At 39.7% G+C, this 15,309-nt stretch overlaps 1 protein-coding gene across 3 annotated transcripts in view; it reads right to left on the bottom strand.

Annotated features, from left to right (window-relative positions):
* ANKFN1 (ankyrin repeat and fibronectin type III domain containing 1) overlaps positions 1–15,309 on the bottom strand; it is a 411,393-nt gene that overhangs the window by 350,725 nt on the left and 45,359 nt on the right. Inside the window, exon 1 of one of the 3 annotated variants that reach the window (XR_011646850.1) lies at positions 11,837–12,149. The exons of 1 other annotated variant lie outside the window; for it this stretch is intronic. The gene's annotated coding sequence lies outside the window, so the exon portion shown is untranslated. Of the gene's footprint in view, positions 1–11,836; positions 12,150–15,309 lie in introns of those variants that run through there. One more of the 3 variants, XM_058283929.1, reaches the window with a different exon arrangement.

Below are 15,309 nucleotides of genomic sequence, written 5' to 3' on the forward strand. Positions count from 1 at the left end.
ATGCTCCTTGGGCTTTCAGGAAAAGTCAAACTTGTTATTCTGTGAGCAGCAAGGTCTCTCTCTTTATACCTAGTTACTCCTCACTTCTTGCCTAATTCCCTTTGTTTCCAACCTAGCACACCTTGCAAGTTCACACTTCTGAACTTACTTTCCATTCAGTGCACTGATAGCTATGAAACATGGTTGTCTTGATTCTCACTGGAAAAAGGCCCATACTCTCCACTATGGTGAAAATCCGCTGTGTCCTGTTGGGAAGTCTGGGAGAGGCTCTGCTGCTCTAAAACAGTGGAATACAGGTCACAGAGAGCCCTCCTTCACTTCTGCTCTGGCCTGACAGACGGCCCTGCAGCCAAGAGCTCTCTGGCACATCACCACCTGCCCCCCTCCCTAGTCATCCTCAAGCCAATCCATTAAAAACCCATTTTGTGGAGTACCAGCCCCAATCCCCCTGAGGTGCCCAAGATGGGCGCTGAGCTGCATTCCCGGAGGTCAATGATTACAGATGCCGCCACCAGAACCCACACATACCATCCAAATAAAATGCTTCGTGTAGTGACTGGCACATAATAAGTGCTCAATAAATGTTTGCTATTAATATTAGGCTCACCTTATACAAAGAGGTTACTCTCTGCCCTCCTTTTCCCATTTAATAAGCAAACAGACAGCTCAGACTTGGAACCGAGTGCTGGTGAGCTCCGCCCAAGCGGAAGCCAAATGGTGCCTCATAATCCCTGAAAAAACAACAGGTAACCTCCAAACTACACACCCAAGAGAGCCAAGACCAAAGCTCAGTGCCCATTAGCCCCGGTCTGGCTTTCTATAGGAAATATGATCACGTTTTTTGGCGACTATAATTTGTGAATTAATTGGATTATTTAACTTTCTCTTTCTTTCTGATGGCCAGAGAGCCTCATTAGCACCTCTATTAGCATTTGAGTAGGGAAGGAAGAAGCAGTGGTAAATTCCAATAGTCTGAAGCAGGAGCAAGGAGCAGAAGTTAAATTCTCTCCCTGGGATTCTGAATTTGAGATATAGATAGGGATAAGCAATTTATCCATTCACATAGCAAATGTTCATTAACCCCCTGCTGGTCCATAGGATGATTCTAGTCGTTGCAGGGGATGGAAGAAGCCAACTACAATTGGGGGCAACAACAAATAGGAAAACAAATCCATAATTCATGTCACAATTTCTCCCTGAGTTTTAGTTGTCTCATCTACAGGAGGAGGAATTTAAGCTGCAATAAAATTACAGACTTTCAGAGGTCTTCTATGTCAATATTATTTTCTGTGTGAAACTCCATTGTACGTTGGCGTTCTCTTGACAAACTTCAAAAGACAGGACTCCTACTACTCAAGTGAGAGCTCTTTCCATTTTTCATTTGGCATCAGTGGTTAAAAACACATCTATATTACATTATACTGAAATCTATCTCCTAGCAACTTCTACATGTTGGCATTATAACTGAAAGACAAAACTCAGGATGGCCAGTTCTCCTAGGGTAGATTCCTTTTAAGTCATTTTTTCAGAAAGTCAATCTGTTGAATGGCCAGGCCTGGTCTTCATCTGGCAGGCACCAGTCGGGCTCTGTCAGTTATTAACGCACTTCTGTGTCAGTAGTAGATAACCACTACCTCTTCCAAAGTCCCAACCACCTTTCTAAACTCCCAGCACTTTTTCCAAGAATGTCCTTAACCTTCCCATGACTTGGAAACCAAAGGCTTAATGCCTAGTGCAGCAAAGAGCCCACCAGGGCTCTGGCCCAGGCCCACAGCCAACATCCCTTTTGAGTAGTCACTGCCCATGCTGCAATGGTTGCCAATATTCCCACACCACCCTGTGAATAGCCCCTTTATTCTCTGGGGCAAAATCTGCTAAAGCCTAAACCTAACTCTCTTTGCATAGGTATTTGAAGACAACTGTCCAATGTACCAACTCTGAATATTCCCATTCTCAGATCCCTGTTTTTTTCCTGTACTCTCCCTCTGAATGTGTAACATTTGGCCACTATTGCTCTGTTGTTTCAACATTCCTGGTGGAGGCTGAACTGCATATTGAAGAACCTAAGTCCCCTTCCCCTTATGATGGACACTGTTAAAGCCTTCTCAGATCTCAAATCCTAAGATACCAAAGACAAGCAAGCACAAGGCATTACATGTTGAACGTCCAACTTATGATCAAGATAGTGAGTTCTCTTACCTCATAGGAGGAAGGGATGTTAGCAGCCAGGGTGCTGATTATCTGAAGGATGTTCAACTTGACAGTGTCTTGAAGAGGAAGACAGGATGAAGATGATGATAGGTGGGTGGAATTTCTCCCAAGGTGACAGTGGGGAAAAAAGCTAGTAGAACACACTGTCCAGAATAATCTTAAAGGAAGTAGGGAGAGATTAAAAAGATAAAGTGGTGGTGCTGGGGGGGATTGAATGTCAGACAATGCAAGGTGTCTGGACACTATTTTGCAAGTAATGTGGAGCCACAGAGATTTTTTACCTGGGTAACAATGTGGTCAAAGTGCTGCTCTGAGATGATTAATCATGAAGTGCAATGAGGGAGCATCAGAGGAGCAAGGGTATAGGTTGAAATGTCAGGGGAATGGAAAAGAAAGGGATAAATTTAAAAGGCACTAAAATCTGGAATAAGTGTGAAATTAAGCCTAAATGGATAACAGTAGAAGGGGTGGTGGAATGGGGCAAAGGTGGCAGGAACAAGGAGATACTAGCATTTGGAGTATATATGGACTGGAAGAACAAGGGGTTTGCTGCCATAGAGAGGGCATTCAAGAAAGGGAGCCTTGTAAATTAATGCACAAACCTCCTGAATTCAAGGTGATCGTGCAGCCCTCAGTTGAATGTGTCAAGAAGATAGAGAAGTGAAACAGTAGTAAATCCCAGGAAATCATACATTACTCATTAGATTAGTTAGCTTTCCACATTTTCTTATTTTAATGCTGACCCAAATTCTGTACTAACAGGGCTGGGGTAAACCAGGTGGTGGCATTTTCTGTGGTAGGAAGATTGTAAGGGTTGGATTCAATTGGGAATGGCATATCCTAAGATTGCCAAAGGACATTAGAATCATTCTAAAAGGAATCAAGGTCAACACTAGGAAGAAAAGCCATGGGTCAAATCCCAAGGATGATGAGAGAGTGGGAACAAGAGAATAGTGGGAGATTTGGTTTGGTGAAGAGCAGAATACAGTGAGATGCAGACTAGATCAAGTCAAGCAGTCTAAGTCCAAGTCTGTGAATGGCAGGTTGATGCTGGCAAGCTCCTTTTCATGGAATGGTAATACCTACAGTGACAACAGTAGATGATTAAAAATATAACTGAGTAATGTGATAGGGATGGTAAACCTGTGTTGAAAGAATGAATACATGTTGATGATGGAAGATTGCCGCATCATTTGAGAATTAGGCTTAGGGACAGGAAATCTAGGTAGCTGTTTGCAGTTTAAATTAATGCATGCAACATTCCTGCTGGCAGTGAAAACATAAGAAAGAAGAATTTAACTAATACAAATCCCATAGCAGTGTGGAGGGAAATAATAAGTGCTACCATTTATTGAGAGCTGACTGTGTGCAAGGTGTGATGATAGTGCTTCTTACACGTTGTTTCTCACAGTTGCAACAATCCTGAAAAGTAAGATGAAGAAACCAAGGCTTAAAGCAATGAAATAACTTGATCTGTAAGTGACAGACCTAGGATGTATTTCATGTTTTTTTTCCTACTCCATGCTTAGTAAAACTTTCAACATTTACTCAGTCTATATAGAGTTCAATGCCAATAAATAGTTGAACTTGGAACCTAAGCCATTGTCCTCATATATTAAATATGTTTCAGTTTTTTTCTGTCAAAGACAAACTTCTGGTTGCTGCCTTATTCTTGATTTTTCACTACCATACTTTTATAGAGTTGTATCTTTTCTGTCTCTCTTCTGTCATTTTCTACTGGCCTAATGTACTCCCCACTCACCCACCCCACCCTACCCCTGCTACTGCACAGCCTTCTGGAAGATCACCAGTGACTGCCAAGCCTATAATGAAAAGCACTTCCACCATCCTTCACCTCTGAATGACATTCAGAACAGTTGACAGCTTCCTTCCATGAAAAGCACTCTTTTTTAGGCTTCAGGAGCATTACAAGCTCTTGGTTTTCCTCTTACATACTTGGTTGCTTCTTTGCTGGCCCGTCTCTTTTTATCTGCCTTTGAAGGTCAAAGTTTCCCAAGACTCAGTCCTAGATCATCTTCCTACCTCATTTTTTACTCTGTCCCTAGGAAATTGGGCCCATGATTCTTCTTTCAAGGTGACAAGGACTCCCAAATTTATATATCTAGTTCAGACCCCTGTTTAAACTCCAGAACCATAAATCCAACTGCTTTTTACTGATCTCAAAGAGCCCCGAAGAGCAACATAATGAAAAAGGAAACCATCTTCTTCTGCCTTACCCCTTCTACCTCCCCAAAACTTCCTATTTCTTATCACAGGAAATGGCACAACTGTCCTCCAGTTGCCAAGGCTTGAAACCTTTTCATGCACCATTTTCCATATTAAGTCAATCAGCAAGTTTCTTAATTTCTTATCATAAATATTTCTCAAATCAATAGATTGCGTTCTTTGGGGAATGAGACAAATCTCTTCTGCTCATAGCAGTAAACTTAGTATAGCACATGGTACCTGGCAGAAAGTAAACGCTCAATAAATATCTGTAGACTAAAAATAAATAAATAAATGATGGAATCTATTTACTTCTTCCCATTTCCACTACAACCACTCCAGTATGAGCTACCATTATTCCTCACCAGTGCTACCTATCTCAAAGGGTTGTGGGAAGGATTAAATGTGTGTTAATATACATAAATCACTTGAGTACTGTCTGGCACAATGTAAACCCTCAATAAATGCAATATATTTTCATCATCAGTAGAAATAGTAGTAGTAGTAGCAGTAGCAGTATGAATACTGATAAGGGACATAAATAATTGTATTGTCACAGATTCTGGGTCATAAATGCATCGGTTTGATTTTATGACAGAGATGTCTCCATGCAAATCAGATATTACAAGAATGTATTCAAAAGTTAAAGGACTATGTAAAAATCTGAAACTCTTGTACTTCTGGTAGGAAAGTAAAATGATATACCTGCTTTGGAAAAAAGCTTGGCAGTTCCTCAAAAGGTTAACCATAGAGGTACCATAATATCTAGAAATTTCACTACTAAGTATACATCCAAGAGAAATGAAAATACATGGTCATTAAAACCTTGTAAACAGCATTATGCATAGCAGCATTATGCATAGCAGCATTATGTATAATAGCCAAAAAGTGGAAGCAATCCAAATTTCATCAAGTGATGAATAGATAAACAATGTGGTATATCCATATAATGGAATCTTATTTGACAATAGAAACAAATGAAGTACTGAAGCATGCAACATGAATGAACCTTGAAAACATTATGGTAAGTCGAATATATAATCCTATATTGTATGATTCCATTTACATGAAATGTCCAGCAAATATAGAGAGACAGAAAGTAGGTTAGTTATTATCAGGGGCTGGGGGTTTGAGAGAAATAGGAAGTGACTGCTAATGGGTATGGGAGTTTACTGGGGGGGAGGGGAAGGTGATGAAAATGTTCTAAAATTAATTGCTATGACAGTTAAACAACTTTTTGAGCATAATAAAAATGAGCAAATGGTATACTTTTAAGTGGGTGAATTGTATGGTAGGTAAAATACATCTCACAAAAAGAAAATTACAGGACTAAGAGAAGAATCTGAGGAAATTGCTTTCCTGGGATATCATTTATATTGGGGCTAATGCTTTACCAGTTCACATTTTGGCCATCTCCTGTGTGATCGCTGGACCACAAAAAAGAACAGAAATCATTCTGACTTTATTAAAAATAATCACCATTTGAAATCTTCTCAAGACAAAATTCTTGCTCAGCAAAAAATTCTCTACAGGATAACTGGATTTCACAAATTCCTTGGATAGTGTTTTTATCCAATTTTGGGGACACAAGGTGATGTATTTAAGAATTTAGTTGTCTGGTGATGATTTCTGTTAGCCCACAATCTACCTCCTGCTCTCTCTTCCATTAAGTAAGAACATTCCCATAATGCTGAACTAGAATCAGGCATCCTCTTGGGTTACTGAATGAAAATCAATCACACCATTCCTTATGACATTCATTCATCTGCAATTCAGCATAGTCTCTGAGTGTGTGCCATGGGCCAGGGCCCATTAGAAGTCCCGGGATATAGGGGTAGATTCGACAAAATTCCTGTCCTTATGGAATTTATATTCTATAACAATAAACAAAGACCCAAATATAAAATAGAATTTAATTGAATGACAAATGCTATGAAGAAAGGTAAAGAAAATAAGGTAAGGTAAGGTGATATTTTAGACAAAGTGGTCAAGATGGGTCCATCTGAAGAGGTGAAAAAGTTTTGACTTTTACTTGACATGAACATGCATGCAGAAATTGAAAGATGTTATAAATATGCAGTTTTTCACAAAGTCAGCACAACTGTGTAACTAACAAGCACCCAGATACAAAATTAGAGTATGACCAGCATCCTAAACACCCATTGTGCCCCCTCCCAGTCACTGTCCTCAGAAAGGTAACCATAACTTCTATCAAGAGAAGATACTATTTTAACTTAATACCATCTATAACTTGCCCTCCATGTATCCATATCTTCTACTAGGTTGTAAATCCCTTGAGTGCAAAAAGTATGTCTTGTTCATGTTAATCCAGTAAGCATTAACTAAAGACCTATTAATTGCTAGGGACCAATACCACAAAGAGTAAAACACTATTCCTGAATTCAAGAAACACACAAGACACACACACACACATGCACACATAAAATGCAATCTAGTTTTCAAAAGAAATATGTATAAGTAGACTGCCAAAAGAGAGATGGCTGGTTCTACTGGCAGGGAAATATAAAGAAAGGCTTCAAAGAAAAGGTGATGACGGAACTGGGTTTTCAAAGATCCCCATACTTCATATGAGCTAACACAGAGCTCTCTGCACAAAGCAATTAGTTAATATATATTCGGGAAATTGAACTTTCAATCTTATCCTGACAGAATGCAACAGGAAGGTTTGTAGAGAGGATGGTAGAGACGTAATGACTGAGGACTCTTGACTCCTGCCTTGCCACTCCCTTGCAGGCCCAGAGGCCCAAAGGCACCCCATGGATTTAGGGTGACCAAGGAATCAAAGACCCTCCTTGCCAATACTAAGAAAACATGTATTTCCTGGGACTTCTAGCCCCAGTGATAATCCAGTCTGTGGGAGTTTGAAATTGTTTTATGAATTCCCAAAATAGAAAGATTATATTTGTGAATTAATCCATTCCTGTGGGTATGAGACACTTTCCATTGGACTATGTCAGTGAGGTGTGACTCTGGTTTAGTCTCCACCTTCTTGCCGGTTCTGGTAAAAATGGAGACGCAGGACAAGGGAGCTGCCATATTTAATCCTGCAATGTGAAGGAAAGGACTCCAGTTTCGTCCACAGCTGAGCTGCAAGGAGAGAAGCCCTGGAGGGGCTCAGAGAGCTGAGGCCCAGGCAGAGATGCGCCACATGCTTGATAGCTTGCAGCCGAACTTGGGGGTAAAAAAAAGAGCAGCCAAGACTGATAGAGGAGGCCCAGTAAGACACAAGTCCAATTCTTGGTTGCCCTCAGCTGAGTTCTAGGAGACAATAGATTCTGGGAGGGATGGCAGAGACCTCGGCAGAAATCAGCAGCTATCTTGCTTTACCATAGGGCCGTTGACTTTGGTGAGAAAGCATCTTTGCTGATGCCTTGTCTGTACATTTCATGGCCTCAGAACTTTAAGCTTTTGGCCCAAATAAATCCCCATTATAAAAGTCAGCATATTTCTGGCACTTTGCATTGCCATCCCTTTGGCAAACTAAAACACAGTCTTTCAAGAATTGTCCTTTCCTCTGGTATGTTGGCGCATTTACTTCTAGATATAAAAAATTTAAATTTTATCCCCATGTCCTTTCACTATAAAACAGTCCAAACCAAAAGTTGAGTGTATGTGCCCTGGGGAGAAATGAGCCTTCAGATATTCTTTTTAAAATTATTTTTCAATCTAATTTTTAAAAATTAAACTATATTAAAACTAAGTCCTTCAAACTCAGCTGTCTTCTCAGTGGTTACCATTGTTTTACTCCACATGCATCTTCAATTCACATAAAAGACCGTTAAAAATGTGTAACGTTCTTTGTGATCTATTAACTTTAATTTTAAAAAGTGTAAAAAATACACGGTTTTGTTCTATGAGAGTAGGTACTTTATATAATTGGTATGCATTGTATGTGTTCTGTAAGTTGCTATTTGCATGCTTTGTTTTGGAGAACTTATAGATCCACATCACCCACTTTATTTACTCTTCCATTTTATGGATAATGTGCTCAAGTCCCAGCAATCCTCATCACTACAAGCAATGCTGCAACAGGCATTCTTTCCCATAGCTCTTTGCACCCAGAGGCTGGTTGCCCTCTATGATAATAACAAGAAGAACAATTGCAGAGTCAAAACACATAACATTTTAACTTTTGATAATACTATACTAGTTTTCTATTGCCACTATAACAAACTACCACAAATTTAGTGGCTTAAAACAACACAAAGTTATTATCTTAGAGTTTTATAGGCTAGAAGTCTGATATGAGTCTCAATGGGCTAAAATCAAAGTGTTGGCAGGACTGTGTTCTTTTCTGGAGGCTCTGAGAGAGATCCATTTCCTAGCCTTTTCCAGCTTCTAGAGGCTGCCTGCATTCCTTGGCTCATGGAATATCATGGTATCTTCAGTGCCAACAATGGCAGGTCTTGAGTCCTCACACCACTTTGATCTTGCTTACATCCTTATATTTTCTTCTCTGACTTGACTCTTCTGCCTCCCTCTTCCACTTTTAAGGACCCTTGAGATTACATTGATCCCATCCAGATAATCCAGGATACTCTCCCTATTTCAATAAAGTCAGTTAATTAGCAATCATAATTTCTTCTGCAACCTTAATTTGCTTTGCCATGGAACCAAACATAGCCACCAACTGTGGAGATTAGGATGTGGACATTTTTGGGGAGCCATTATTCTACCACATTCAAATTCCTTTCCAAAATGTGCGCTAATGGCATTCCACCACCCCCGAGCCACATACAAGAGTACTAATTTCCTTACTCTCACCAACACTTGGTGTTACCATGCTTTTAAATTTTTACCAATCTAATAGGTGAAAAATGAACCATGTCTGGCCCATAATAGGGGTTCAAATTCTTTTTGACTCAAATAAATGAACAAATGGTATTTTAACTTGCATTTCCTCAAATATTACCAAAGTTAGGCATCTTTTCACATGCTTATTGGCCATTTGTACTTTTTCTTCTGTGAATTACCTGGTCTTCACTTTGGCCCATTTTCCTTTTCAGACATTATTTCTGTATTTCTGGCTCCACCAGTTTGTTTTCTACACAGTAGGGGACAAGCTAAATAGAGGCCTTTCCCTGTTTTCATCTTGCTCTCTTTTAACGTTATTAGCACTGCCTCATTAAAGACGCTGATCTGGGGCTCCTTCTCATTGTAAAGAGCTCCTGATGCATGCGGTTCTGAACTTCAGTGTCCTCATTTTCATTTATTTCACATCAGGCACCATTCTCATCTACTGTACTTGGCTTAGACTAAAGATTCATTATGCAAAATGCCTAAAGATAAGACTAGATCCCCCTCGCTCCCAACTAGGGAAATGCAAATGAAATCACCCATGGCATGCAATTTTCTATCTCCTAGATTGGCAAAAACTAAAATGCTGGGTAACAATATCCAGTGGAAGTGATGGTGTGAGGAAAGGGGCACTGTTGGTGGCAGTATAAACTAGCTTTAGGAAGTCAATGTGACAGTATCTTTCAAAGTTTAAATTTCTCTTTAGGGAATTTACCCTAGAGAAATGCTCACATATATGCATAAAGATTGTATATATGCATATATAAAGATTATATATACATCCCTACACATATGTGCATATGCATGTGTACATCTGACACATTTCTAATCATAAGAAGTAGAGATTATAAACTCCAGCAATGGGAGAAAAGTGAAACAAACAATGGTAATCTTTAGAATGGAATATTATGCAATACTTTGAGAGAATTGGGCATATCTATACATATTGGCATGGAAAGAGCTCCAAGACATATATATTCTTAAGTGAAAAAGCTAGTTCAGGACCAAGTTACAGAGTGTAAAAGAATCCAACATTACTATGTAGATTTATTTTTACCTTTAATCTCTGTGTGTGTACTGATGTGCATTTTAAGAAAAAAGTTAACTGTGGAATACACACCAGTTAATGGTGATTATTTCTGGAAAGGGAAAGAAATGGATTTGGCTTCTATTCCCTTTCCACTTTTCACCCTTCATATATCTGTTCTGCTTGGCTATTTTACAATCATGTATTACTTTAGTCATTTTAAAAAAATGAAAGAAAAGACCAGAAGCTGGAGAATATTGATGTTCATGGCAACCAGGCTAGCTCCTTATATTAATGACTCATAGAAACAGTAAATCAGATTAAAGTAGCAACCAGAGCTCAACTTTCTGTCTTCCCATCTGGAGGGAGGCCATTCTTTATAAGTTAGTTCCATCAGGAATGATCTTACAATGATTTTTAGCCCATGAACAAGTCCTAGAATCAGAAAACACATACATTTTACCTGGATTGGTAAAAATGACTTCTTGCTATAATAAAAGACACTAGCTTGAATTGTAATAACGAGTGCCCTAAAATGTCTGAATTATCTCTCTATATATATATATTTCTATAACCATTTTTGGCCAATAAAACACCTTGCATGAATGAACTTAATTTATGAAGCTAAGATTTCATCTGTAGTTACCTCCTTGAGGGTTTTGCCATGCACTTAGCCATAGCAAAACCCTGGACTCAGACCATGGACTCTCCCTCACATTACCACTTTTATCTTTGGTTTCCTGGGCTGTGCTGCAACAACTATTCTGCTCATTCTGATCTCAAGTGCTCTTCTGATTTAATGGAATAAACTCAAATGAGTTCTGCCGACTAGGGCTTTGCTGCATTTTAAACGTAACACACTTTATATCACCACACGCGAAGCAGAGCCCAAAGATCTGTGGCCTTTTGTAAGAAGTGTCTGATTCTTCATTTTTTTCTTGATCTAGTTTTGTTTGCTTGTCTGTTTTTTTTTTTCCTGACATATACATTTGTATCATGGGATTTCTTCCTAAAATTCCATCTTTTCTACAATACCTTTTTATTTATTTTTTGTTATTTATGAGATGTTTTGGCTTGAAAATTTTCTCATTTTACCTTTAGGTATATTATGCATGGCCTCAGCAAAAATTAATAAGAATATTCCAAAGAGAGAAAGAGAGTCCCAGATACAGAAGGAAAAGCAGAGATGCTGTGAGCAGCAACTAAATGGCATCAGAGTGGGCCTGATGAAAGGATGTCTGAGAAAGATACAGGTGGGCAACACATCGACTCTTTGTAGACCAGTGTCCAGTTAACCAACAGGAAAGTGATTAACTACCCCTTACTGTGAGGTGGAGTCTGGAGTGTGGGGTGGGAATGGGCACCAAGCCAGGAAGGCAGAGATTTGGATTCCTTCCAGGTCAGAGAAAGGAAGAAAATTGATTCTGATTTTCTTGAACTCCCAGGTTCAAGAGGCCAGTGGCCAGGCTGCTAGGGGGCAGGGTGAGTGGGCCCAGCCAAATGAGACCCCCACCAGGAGCTAAGACCAATCCCAAAGAGAAAGGGCAAACTCACCGTGGCTAGGAGGTGGCTGGTCAGTGCCCCAAGGCCTCTAGACTCTTCCCAGAAGCTCCAGCTCAAGGCAGCCCAGCTATGTTTAGAAACTCTTCACCATGGTTCCCAACCAGGAACTGGGAGCTCTGTGCTTTCTCTGCAAACACGGCTGCTGCGGTGGCAGGCTGGGGTGAGGCACTCGTCTCTGTGTGTGCAAGTGGCATACCTTCTGCTAGGAGTGTCCAGACAGTAAGGGAGGAATCAGACTTTTTAGGTGGGGATTTTCCCCCCTTTCCTTTCTTGCAGAATGTGTTTGGGGCCAATACTTTGTTGCCTGCAGTATAATATAAAGGAAAAATTCCAGAGCAGGTGTCAATAGACCTGGGTTTTAGTATTGGCTTCATTCATTCTAATTCATTCAACAAATATTGATTGAGCTCCTACTCCATACCAAGCACTAGTAAAGTGGGCATCAACACAGAAAATCATGACTGAATTTGCAACTCTGTAGGGGAGATGGACATTAATCAAATAATTCCACAAGCAAATATGTAATGATAAACTGTAATACGTGTGATGCAATAAGTATTGATTGGAGTGGGGGCAGGGGTGGAGAGGTGCATAGTCTGAGAAACCACCAAGGCTTCCCTATAAGTGAGGCCACTATTCTGAATGAACTGTATGAACAGAAAGGGGAGGGGAGCTTTGCAGACAGAAGGAAGAGCACATGCAAAGAGCCGAGTTAGGGAAGACCAGGGGGCATTTAGAGAAGAAGGCCTGAGAGTCTAGAGTATGAAAAGAAGAAGAGAATGAGCTTACTCTGAGGTTGAGGGGTCAGACCAAATGAGGCCCTTGAGATCATATTGCAGATTTTGGTTTTTAATCTGAAAAGCAATTTGAAGCATAGTGATGGCTCTTTCTGAGAGCCCTAGGGGAAGTCACTTGATCTCTCAACCTCTGCTTCCTTCATTCTTTCAACAATTTATGGAGCCATGATTTACTACAGTACTAGTGAGTTGCTAGAATGGCTTTTCTCTCATCTGGCTTGGAGGGTGGGTATCCAGAGATAGAGGGACATGAAAGAAGAGGTAGAAGGAGCAAGGACTTTGGGAATCAGTCAGCCATGTGTTCAAACCCTAGTTTGGCCACTTGCTAAGTGTGTGTGACCATGCACACAGCACACAACTTCTCTGGGTCTCTCCATCTTTGCTTACAACATGGCAAGAATAACAAACCACCCCGTAAGAAGCAAATGAGATGCAGAATGTGACAGTAGTTAACCCAATAGATGTTATTTCCTCTGAATTTTTATTAATAAATTACATTTGTACAATTAATGGTTTACTACACATTTTGTATGTGTTTTTTCTCATTTAATGCAAGAATCTGAAGGGGCAGGATGAAAGAGGCATAAGAACATCAATAAACTGCTTCTGTTCACTCAGTTCATATGTGGCACTTTCAGGAATTTCTGATGGCAAGGGCAAGGTCATAGTCCTTATGCTACACCAGAGAAGGCACAACTCCTATCCCCAAGAAAACCTTCAGTATAATTAGTAAGGCAAAGGAAGCACAAGTGAAATAATACTTATAAGAATTCCACTAATAAGGTAGTTGCATATGAACACACAAAAGCTGAATAACAAGCACAGATTTTAGAGACAGAAAGCACCATGCGAGCTCATTCATTGGTCCAGCCCCCTTGTCTTCAAGCAGGTAAAATATTATCAACCCATTGCCAGATGATGTGACTTGAACTCTGGCAGTGTACATGGCTTGTCAGAGGTTAATCTCCTAGTAAATAGCCCAAAATGATGACACAGCTCCCTCAAGCTACAAAAATTCAGGTAAAAGCTTAGGCTATAGAGAGTAAGAACAACTGCATTCAAGTTTTAACTCCACCTGTTTGTCTAGATTTTAAGCAAATCCCTTAACCTCTTTGAGCTCCACTTTCCTTACCTCTATAACAGGGATAAAATAACCATGTCTTAAAACAGTTGTGAGTTCAAATGATGTAAAAGTGCTTTGGAAAATGTAAAAAATATTCAAATGTAAGTCATAACTGTTCTTATTGTTCTCTTTTCAATGCAAAATCACCTACATTTTTTTAATAAGAGGAAACTTCAACCTGTCAGTAATATTGCTCTCCTTGCCAAGAAGCATTCCAAATTGACCAACCTCTATGAGCTTTTAGATAATCATTCTAAATAGTAACAGTCTCCTACTAATGTGTGCTTCTTCTTAGTCAGGCACAATGTTAAACACTTAGCATGTATAGGTTTAATCTTCTCAACAACCATAGATGGTTGTTTATTAGGGCTATTCACAAATATTCCAAGTCTTCCCCTTCCGGTTTATGGTAGGATTACAATTTCCACCTCCTCGAAGTTAGGTATAGCCACATGACTACCTTTAGCCAATTAAACTTGGAGAGAGAGAATATGTTATTTTCATGCAGAAGCATTTAATTGCCGGTGCCCAGCCTTTCTTATTTTTTCCTGTTCTGATTATGGAAGAATGCATCTATAATGACATTTGGGAACATCTGGAGACATTTTTGAGGAGGGGCTGCTACTGTTAACTACTTGGTAGGGCCAATGATGCTGGTAAAAATTCTGTAATGCATAGGACAGTTCACCATAACGAAGAATTATCTAACCCCAAATGTCAATAGTGCCAAGAAAGAAAAACTCTGTTCTAGATGGAGACTCCATCAGCCTGTATCTCTGAGTAACCATGATGAGCAGATCCCCTGGCCTACTTTAGACATGAGCTTGAATGAAAGACCAACATTATAATTGAGACATTGATAAATGTGGGGCGTTTGTTACTCCAGCATAGCTCATCCATCCTGACTAATACAGTAGTAGATAAAAGTCCAATTTTATAATCAGGAATCAGAGGCTCAGAGATGCCAGGTCAGTTGCCCAAGGACACATAGCTAGGCAGAGCTAGGACTTTTACTTAGATCGTCTGGGCTCTAAAGCCTATATATTAACCAACCTGTTAATGATCAACCAATGCTAAGCATTACAGATCTTCTGACAGACCCCAGGGAGAATGGTCCTAATGAAGAGTCACTGAGCCCCTCCCAAGGAAAGAAGGAAGCCTTAAAATTACTCTTCTTTTTCTGACAGCTGTTTGTTGAGGGAATCCCAAAAGATGTTGAGAAACAGGTTGAGCTCATAAAGCAAGATATCTCAAAATTTCAATCTTTTGCTTTTGTTACCCATACTTCCTTGTACACACATGAACTTTTCCCTAGTCCTACTTCTAGAATTTTGGAGTCTTCCACATTACTGCTAGTACAATTAGGATTGTGAGGCCATGTACGTAGTACATGGACTCTGGCCTGCCTTGGATGTGTTATGTTGGTTAAGATTCTTAACTTCTGTGTGTCACAGTTTCGTTTGTAAATTAGATGTAGTAATAATAGAACTATTCTCAGAGGGTTTTCAGGGGATTTAATGATCTAATATTTACAGTGGCTGGCA

This window comes from Dasypus novemcinctus, chromosome 21 (genome assembly GCF_030445035.2).
Source record: "Dasypus novemcinctus isolate mDasNov1 chromosome 21, mDasNov1.1.hap2, whole genome shotgun sequence".
NCBI classification, from domain to species: domain Eukaryota; kingdom Metazoa; phylum Chordata; class Mammalia; order Cingulata; family Dasypodidae; genus Dasypus; species Dasypus novemcinctus.